Genomic DNA, 8775 nt, shown 5'->3' with positions numbered 1-8775 from the left:
AAGGTGGGGGGAGGCTATGTGTGCATTTGTCTGGAGGGTAGTTTCTGAAAAGCCAGAGCTGCTGGGGAGCTGGGTGAAGACGTGGTTTTGTTTGGTGTGTTTGCTTTTGTTGCAGGGGGGAGGGGCGCGATTTCTTTAGCTACCCCTATCCCCGGCTCCCAGTTCTCTGGAGTCTGTCCCGTGGCTTTGACTCTAACTAGGGGTACACCCCATGAGGGCACCTTGGCAGTGTGTGGCAAAGCTGGCTTGTCCCCCCACCCCATCCCCCCACCCCCGCCCGCCAGCGAGGTGTACGGAGGAGGCGGTCGGAGCTTCCTCAGCGTCCCGCCCCCACTTCGCACCCGCTCCGCAGACAATCGGAGACCTCCCCCCGCCCCACCCCGCCGCCACCTCGTTGTTTACCCCGTGCCGGGGCTCCGGCGTGGCCACCAGTCACGTAAGCAGAGAGCCAGGCGCGCTGGGCTCGGGCTGCCCCGCGCGGGGCGGGCCCGTGGCGGCGTAACCAGGCTCCAGAGGCTGGTGAAGCCGAGGGGCTTCCTCCCAGACCATTTCCCGAGGCGTCCGTCCTGCAAATCTGCCGGCCCCCGAGAGGGGTTTGGAACCTTAGCGCCCTAGTCTAAGTCAACTTCGTGTGCGTAATAAGTCCCTCGGCCCCGCAGCCCCCCTTCTCCGGCCGGCTCCCGGAGGGAGTATTTTTAGCTCTCTCGCCTCTTTTCGCCGCTGCTGTTTGGCTCTAAATGACGTGATGCCAATGGCCCCCAGATTTCCCCGAGAGCTTGGGGCGCTGCGCTGTGCCCAGTTTGGCTGCAGAGACCCTGCTCCAGGCCCTCGCCCGTCCCCAACAGCTCGGACAGGCTGGGGTGACCTCCGGCAAACTCCGTGCGACCACCCGCCAGGCCCTCTGTTATCCCCCTCGCAAAGAAAGGCGGCCCACGGGGGCCACTTTATCCCACCCACCCCCTCTCCTCCCCTCCTTCTGCCCGGTCTGGGTCTCTGGGTACGGAAACGGCGGGCCCTACATCTGCCTCGTTTTATGGGGGGGCGCTTCTTCGCGCTGGCGGCGCTCGTCGTTGTTTTCTGCTCGCTGCACACAATGCCCGCGCGTCACGGCAATCCGCGTGTGCACAGCAATAACGCGAGTTGGGGGGCGGGTCGTGCGTGCGCCCGGCTCGGGCACTGCGGGTCGCTCCGCGCGCGCGGGGCTTGTTTTGCTCCAGAGCTCTGCTTTCCGAAACGCTTACATCATTCAGTCGTTGGGGGAGGGAGAGGGATCTGGGCGTTCCGATAGGATTCCAGCATCTACCGGGTCCCTGGTTTCTGGAAGGCAGCAAGGACCCTAGCTTTTTAGTTATTATTATTGGGAGTGGGGTGGGGTAGTTTGTTGTGTACGTCTTTTTTTTTTTTTTTTTTTTTTAGGTCACTACTGCAAAAGGGCATCGCTGGCCGACTCAGGTGCACAACCTCCCCGCCTTCATTTCAGCGAGTTCCCCTATAATCACTTGATCTCGGTTTCTCCGCCTTCTCCTCCTGCCCCTCCCGGCTAGAGACACATGGTTTCCACATGGAGACAAACTTCTTTCCTCCGACTGGACTTGACCTAGCTGCGTCATTCAGCCAATCGGCAGCTCCAGCCTCTTCTGACGTCACGCGTTGCTGAGGCCGGAGGCTGCGGGGGTGGAGCCAGGATGCAAGCCAGGAAATCTCTGGGAGCTCTAGTGAGGCCAGCTGGTCCAGTCTCTTCTTAAAGGGACGCTCTTCTCTCCGGAGATGAGTGTCGGGGCCCCGATTTTCCATTTCGGGTTCGGTGAGACCTTTCCGAGATGCACGGTGGACCCTGGTCACGAGTTAACACGTTCCATTTTTACTGCTGTTTGCAAAGTACTTACTTGGCGGGAGCTTGCCTTATTTTCCATCGTAGCCAGAACTGCTTTTCGTTCCCTTGTTGAGGTTTCTGTACTGGTAGTGTTCACCAAGTTGTGGCCACATTGCTGAATTATTTCTAGTGGAGAGGTTGAGTTTTCTTGGAGGAGGGATTCAAATTAAGTCACCCATTGTTGACTGACTGCTGTGTGCAAGGCAGGGGGGATTCCCTAGGAAAGGCAGGTACATTCTCCCAAAATTCCAACTGATGTGAATCTCTACAGATCACAAATTGAAGGCCTCCAGAAATATTAATCATGAAGGCTGTGACCCTGTTACCACAAATTCAGAAATTATATGTAAATAATCTCTGACATCACCTATACACATTTTGAGTCCAGTGGAAGGGTGGGAATTAAGGACTGACTCATAAGTAGAAAAAGATTTTGGAAAAGGTTAAAACTAAAAGAGAAGAAGAGATCCATAAAGGGATGTTATGTGCATAAGAGCTGACTGGCAGGTAAGTGAAAGAAGCTGTGAGAGCAGGTAAGGTCTGGAGGAGAGAATGGGCTTCCTAGTGTCTGGGGGAGGTTGCTTTGGAGGCAACACTTAAGGTAGGGAAGGGCGATCAGATGAGAGTAGAAAACCATAAGGCTCCTTGGAGTGGATCACCTGGGTTTGAGAGTGGGGTGCTTTCCTAGGGGCATGGAGAGCCCAAGAGGCAGCCTCTTCCTCCTGGCAGGGGAAGCTGCTGTTGTGTGGTGTCATTTGGCCCCACCCTGCCTTCCTGACTTAATCTCCTTTGCCTTGCCCTGAAACCTCTGTGTCTGTCCGGCAGATCCATCAGCAAGCAGGCTCCACAGTAGAACCTCTGTGCTTGACTTCTACTGTCTAGAATGCCTTCATTCTCTTACTCCCCTAGGGATATCTGTATCCTACCTTCTCTTCAAGACTTAGGTCAGTTCCCACCTCCTCCAGGAAGCTGCCCCCTAGGTATTTCAGCCCATGTGGCTCTATTTCTTAAGTCATTGTACTTAAGAGAATGAAACCTTTGCAGTCACATGGAGCAGGGCCCAGCTTGCTACTCTACTGCTTACTGGCCTTGACTTTGTACACAACTTACTTAGTCTGAGGTTCCATTTCCTTTTTGCAAAATGGGGATAACAATAGTATGACCCTCATATCATTGTCAAACAACTAAATGAGGCACTGCACTTAAATATTTAACGTACCTGAAATATAATAGGTGCTCAATAAATAACACCTTCTCTGAGCTTTGATAATCAGTACCATGCACTTCTCTGCTTACTTCCTGTGTGTTAGCTTTATCTTTACAAGGACATTATTAGTAACTTAAGAGAAAAGATCACTTACAGTATTCAGTGTATGTTACCCATTGCATATAGCACATCACCGGGCATACAGTGGTAGATCCTTAATGTACATTTTTTGATTGGTTAGATTTGTCATTTAGTAGCTATGGCACAAGGATCAGGTTTGGAGGCCAGGGGACACATGACAGCCTTTCTGAAGATTTGGAGAAGAATCAGAAATACTGATCTCCAACTCCCTTGGGTGATGAGACCAATCCCTGTAAGAAGATGATAGTTGAGACCTGAAGAGCTGAGACTGCATCCTGTGAACAGCTGTAACCCTGAGAACAAATAACAAAGTAGGAGACTAGAGTGACTTCTGATGAAATTGAGAGCTTTGACGGCAAATGTTGTTCAAGCTGGTCACATTTTTGCATGGCAACAATCTTATGATGAATTCATACATTCTTCAAATGTACATTGAACGTCTACTATGTGCAGATGCTTCTTTCTGAAAACTCTGTAGGTTGAAATACGGTGGGAGTGGAGTAGGGTATTTAAATGTCTTTGGTGGAGTTATGTGAAGAGCATTCTTACATCAGGCCCTATTTCCTCTGCATCCCAAATTATGTTCCCCAGATTTAACTTATTTTTTCCAGTTTTAAATATGATCTCTGCTGACTGGTAAATACCAGAAGAAGGCTTTTTTGAGGATATTGTTATGGCTTTCAGAGTCACAGATCTCCCAAGGACTGCATGCCCTGGAAAGGGGATCCAGGGAAAGGGGACAAGGCCTTGGAAGTTAGAGAAGCTGAATTGAGCCATTCCTGGTTAGGCAAAACAGTAGCTGCTCATCCATCTCTCATCTCTGATCAAAACACTCTCCCACTGACACATCCAGAAATGGGGATTCATCTGGGGATGCCTGGGCAAAAGTCTAGAGGTGAAACTGAAGAAAATGAAGAGGGTGCCGGCATGCAGGAGCAGCAATGAATTGTGTGGCATAATATCAATATGGCTACCATTTACTGAACACTGACTGTATTTCAAGTATGGGGCTATGCATTCATTATCTCCCTCGATCTTCATGCTAACCTTCTGATGGATGCAATTTTATTACCTCCTTTTACGGAGGAGGGAACTGAGGAGCCGGGATGCCAGGTAATTTGCCTAAAGGACATATAGCTAGTAAGTGGCAGAGCTGAGTTTTGAACTTAGGCCTCTAATTCCAGAGCCTGTGCTCTTAACCATATACACATGTACTCATTTTACAGCCGAGGAATGAAGTGCAGAGAGGTGAAGTGACTTACTCAAGGTCACCCAGGAACCTGAAGCAGAGCTGGTATTTGAAACACCTTGTTTATTGTCCAAGGTCTTCTTGTATACACCTTGCTTAGAAAAGCTTTAGAAGTGAGGCTGGAGACAGAATAGCCAACCAGAGAGTTTTTTTTTTTTTTTTTTGGTCTTTCAGAGTTGTTCAACTCTCCTGGCCTTAACTCAAGTTTAGGGCTCCTAGGAAACACCACCCCCCTGCTACTGCCTTTCCCAAGTCTGTCCTCTGGGCATATTAGAGGACTTGGGGCTGTTGCTATGGTACTGGGGCCAACAGCAGGTTCATCAAAAGCTGGGTCTTTTGCCTTTTGAAAAAAAAACCCAAGCCCTGCAGAAGCGAATTGGCCACAAAGATTTGCATCAGTCATTGTGGCTTGTTCTGTTTTAGATCCCCCTGCCTCCCTACCCCACCCCCTCCTCCCTACCACCACCACTTTCTATAAATACAGTTGGATAAATATTGATTTAAACTGGGTTTCTGGAGGAGAAGCACATGCTTGCCTTGGCTTGGTCTTCACTTAGATACCACCAGTATGTCAGGCCTGACACACCTAACCCCCGACAGCTCTGGCTTCCAAATGTCCTGTTTTGGGGAGATGAATTGTGGTTTTGTGGCTTTTGAGTTTTTTTTTTTTTTTTTTTTTTAAGGAGAGAAGGAAAAAGAAATAAAAAAGTAACAACCCAGCAAGAAATGGGAGTTTTCCTGCAGAATGAGGAAAGCAGTTTTCAGCAGGCAGAAATGCAGGAGCTTTATGGTAATCTGGCCTCCTAAACCATTCTTCTCCCTTCCAATGTTTTTTTCCAGTCCACTTCAGTTTTTTTTTTTTTTGAGATGGAGTCTCACTCTGTTGCCCAGGCTGGAGTGCATTGGCACAATCTCAGCTCACTGCAACCTCCGCCTCCTGGGTTCATGCGATTCTCCTGCCTCAGCCTCCCAAGTAGCTGGGACTACAGGTGGGTGCCACCATGCCTGGCTAATTTTTGTATTTTTAGTAGAGACGGGTTTTCACCATGCTGGCTAGGCTGGTCTCGAACTCCTGACCTTGTGTTCTGCCCGCCTTGGCCTCCCAAAGTGCTAGGATTACAGGCGTGAGCCACCGCGCTGGGTCCAGGTTTTGTTTTTAAAGGAGGCAGGTAGTAGCACAGAGCATCAGGTCCAGAAGGAGCCCCAGAAGTCACAGAGCATCCATCATCTGTACAGTCATAGAGTCTGAGACCCAGAGAGGGACACTGGCTTGCCCAAGATGACACAGCAGAGGCAGAACCAGGTCTTTCTGGGCTGTGTTCCCTCCCACCTGATATGAGAATGGGTTCCAGGTAGAGTCCCAACCTAGGCATGTGTTTCACAGGTCCAGTGCTCGTAAAGTCAGCAATTTTCAAACCTGGTTTACTGATCCCAGGGTGTGTCCGGTTATTGCAAAGGTCGTTGCAACATTCTCAATAGTCTTTCAAAATGAAGCTAATTTCAATTTGCCATACTTAGAAAAATACTGTCTTTTACATTTGGGGGGTGGGAGGAGGGAGGAGCTAGAAGGTGGTGGCAGTGTCCAGATGGCTATACCAAGCCTTGGCTGAGGAGGAGGAATTCAAGTCTTGGGGGAGCCTTCTGGAGGTCAGGAGTGGAGCTCTAGGCTCACAGTGGGGAGAGAGAAAAAAAGAGAGGGAGGGAGGACAGAAGGGAATGGGAGAGGCTTCAATTCCCCAGGGACAGACACCTGCTCTCTGGCTCTTCTAACTTAAAGGAAGCAATTGTCTCTGATGTCATTGTATCCGAGTGGCCTGGCTAGAGGTGTTAAAGCTGTCAACAGCTGACTTGATCATTGTGGTCAAAAATAATGGGCATTTGCCACCATCATGCTGAGCAGGAGGCTCCTTCTTTGCTTCCTTATCTTGGCAGAATGTGTGCTGGGCCCCTTGCTTATGAAATGTTTTGAAAGTTCAGGTGACCCTTGCTTTGAGCAATACACTCTAGGAAATATATGTAAACAGAATCCTTTTTCAAAACATATTTAGAGAAACTCTCTTGAAAAGCCCTTGGGGCAACTATTTTAGTAAGATGTGGAATTATGTTATGAGCCATTCTCCCTAAATTTGTGTTTATTCATTCATTTATTAAACCAGTACATAGAGAGTACATGGTTGCTTAATGGGAGGCACTGGGCTAGGTGTTGGAGGTAGAGTCCCTGCCCTCATGGAGTGTATTATTGTAGTGCCAGATTTTAGAGGTGGAGTTCCTGGCCTCATGGAGTGTACTATTGTAGTGCCAGGTTTTAGAGGTGGAGTTCCTGGCCTCATGGAGTGTACTATTCCACTGCCAGGTTTTAGAATTTCACTTGTGTTAAAGTGAACCCCAGCAATGCAGGATGGCATTTGACTTGAAGTTTTCTGTCTTTGGTTCTAGCCATCATTATAGACTGAATAAAAATTTAGCCTGGGCTTCCTAAAGGAGTAGTTCCTTCCCTCCCTGTCTCCTCTATCTATGTTTAAAATATATACATATTTTTGGAGACAGGGTCTTGCTCTGTTACCCAGGCTGGAGTACAGTGGCACAGTCTCAGCTCACTACAACCTCTACCTCCTGGGCTCAAGCAATCCTCCCTGCCTCAGCCTCCCGAGTAGGTGGGACTACAGGAGTGTGCCACCTTGCCCCACTGATTTTTTGTACTTTCTGTAAATACAAGATTTTGCTATGTTGCCTAGGCTGGTCTCGAACTCCTGGGCTGAAGCAGTCTGCCAACCTCGGCCTCCAAAAGTGTTGGGATTACAGGCGTGAGCCACCGTGCCTGGCCTACAATCCTATGTATTTTTGTGTTTGTCCTTGTAATGTCTACAGATCTATTTTTTTTTTTCTTTTACTGCCCGAGCTTAGGAAACTGTAAGCAACATTGTAAATAAATACATTCCACTCTCAGTTCTTTACAGATAGGGGCCTTCTGCACTTGAAGGATTGTCCACACCAGCATTCCTCCCAAGTCCACTCTCCTGTACAATATGCTCTTGGCCAGAGACCTCTAATATCCAACTCCAGTGTCTGTAAGGAAATTTAGACACAGCAAAATTAGAAAGATAAACACACTGTCCTGAGGGAGAGGGAGAGTGAGAGATTCAAACTAAAGCCAATAAAAGGGGATTTGGATTACCTACTATTTGAAATTTCTTTTTCTGTGTCTTTATTGCCATTAGCAAGGATACTTGAATAAAGATGATTTGGGAGTAGAAAGGCTATTGTATTGAAGTGGAGGGCATGCCCAGGGCTGCTCTGGGCAAGTAAAAGCTGGTGTGGACTTTGTTTTTATTTCTACAGGGGCTCAGAACTACCTTATGGTGCCCCTGTGTTATTTCCCTCTTAACTCCACTACAGCCTGACCGTCCTGCCATATTTCTTGGCTCCCAAGACTGTGCGTGCCTTGCATACAACTTCCATTTTTTTCTACCAGTTGTAAAACTGAGCTAAGTTCAACAAATAATTTCTAAAACCTGCCAGAGGGCCAAGCTCTGTGCTTGATGCTTCCAAAGTGAAGCATGTATGATCTCCAGTTCCATGTCTATATTCTAGTTCAAATGACAGACATAGAAATCAGTCAACAATTCTTGTCTGTCTTCTGGGGGTGTGATAACCTGTCCCCAAGAGAGATGCTGACAAGCGCAATGTCTTCTCTGTTTTCCAAAGGAATGGTGATAATGGCCTCCTATTATTGAGCATTTACTATGGGCCAGCACGATGCTACATGCTTTATATTAAATTCTCACAAACATCCAATATGCAGGTGCTGTAATAACCCTCATGTTGTAGATGAGGAAAGCCTTAGCTTTAGCAAGGCTAACTTTCCTAAGGCCACAAGCTAATAAATAGTGGAGTAGAGACTAAAACCTCAGGTTTTTCTTTCTTCCTAGAGAGACCTTAGGGCTCTCGGAAAAGCCCTGGGGAGTAAGAAATGTGCAAGAGGCAAGAATTGGAATCTGGAGGCTGGGCGCGGTGGCTCAAGCCTGTAATCCCAGCACTTTGGGAGGCTGAGGTGGGTGGATCACAAGGTCAGGAGATCAAGACCATCCTGGATAAAAAAAAAAAAAAAAAAGTAGTAGTAGTAGTAGTAACTAAAGAAAAATATATCGGGAGGCTGGGTGCGGTGGCTCACGCCTGTAATCCCAGCACATTGGGAGGCCAAGGCGGGTGTATCACAAGGTCAGGAGATCGAGACCATCCTGGCTAACACGGTGAAACCCCATCTCTACTAAAAATACAAAAAAACTAGCCGGGCGAGGTGGCGGG

General features: G+C 48.3%; 1 protein-coding gene across 2 annotated transcripts in view; it reads left to right on the top strand.

Moving 5' to 3' along the window:
• MXI1 (MAX interactor 1, dimerization protein) overlaps positions 1–8775 on the top strand; it is an 80902-nt gene that overhangs the window by 378 nt on the left and 71749 nt on the right. The window contains exon 1 of one of the 2 annotated variants that reach the window (XM_011927899.1): positions 547–631. The exons of the other annotated variant lie outside the window; for it this stretch is intronic. The gene's annotated coding sequence lies outside the window, so the exon portion shown is untranslated. Of the gene's footprint in view, positions 1–546; positions 632–8775 lie in introns of those variants that run through there. 2 annotated transcript variants of the gene reach the window in all.

The sequence above is a fragment of the Colobus angolensis genome, unplaced genomic scaffold (genome assembly GCF_000951035.1).
Source record: "Colobus angolensis palliatus isolate OR3802 unplaced genomic scaffold, Cang.pa_1.0 Scaffold75, whole genome shotgun sequence".
Lineage (NCBI taxonomy): Eukaryota > Metazoa > Chordata > Mammalia > Primates > Cercopithecidae > Colobus > Colobus angolensis.
The sequence above is the reverse complement of the archived record's forward strand: the minus strand, read 5'-3'. Positions and strand labels throughout refer to the sequence as shown.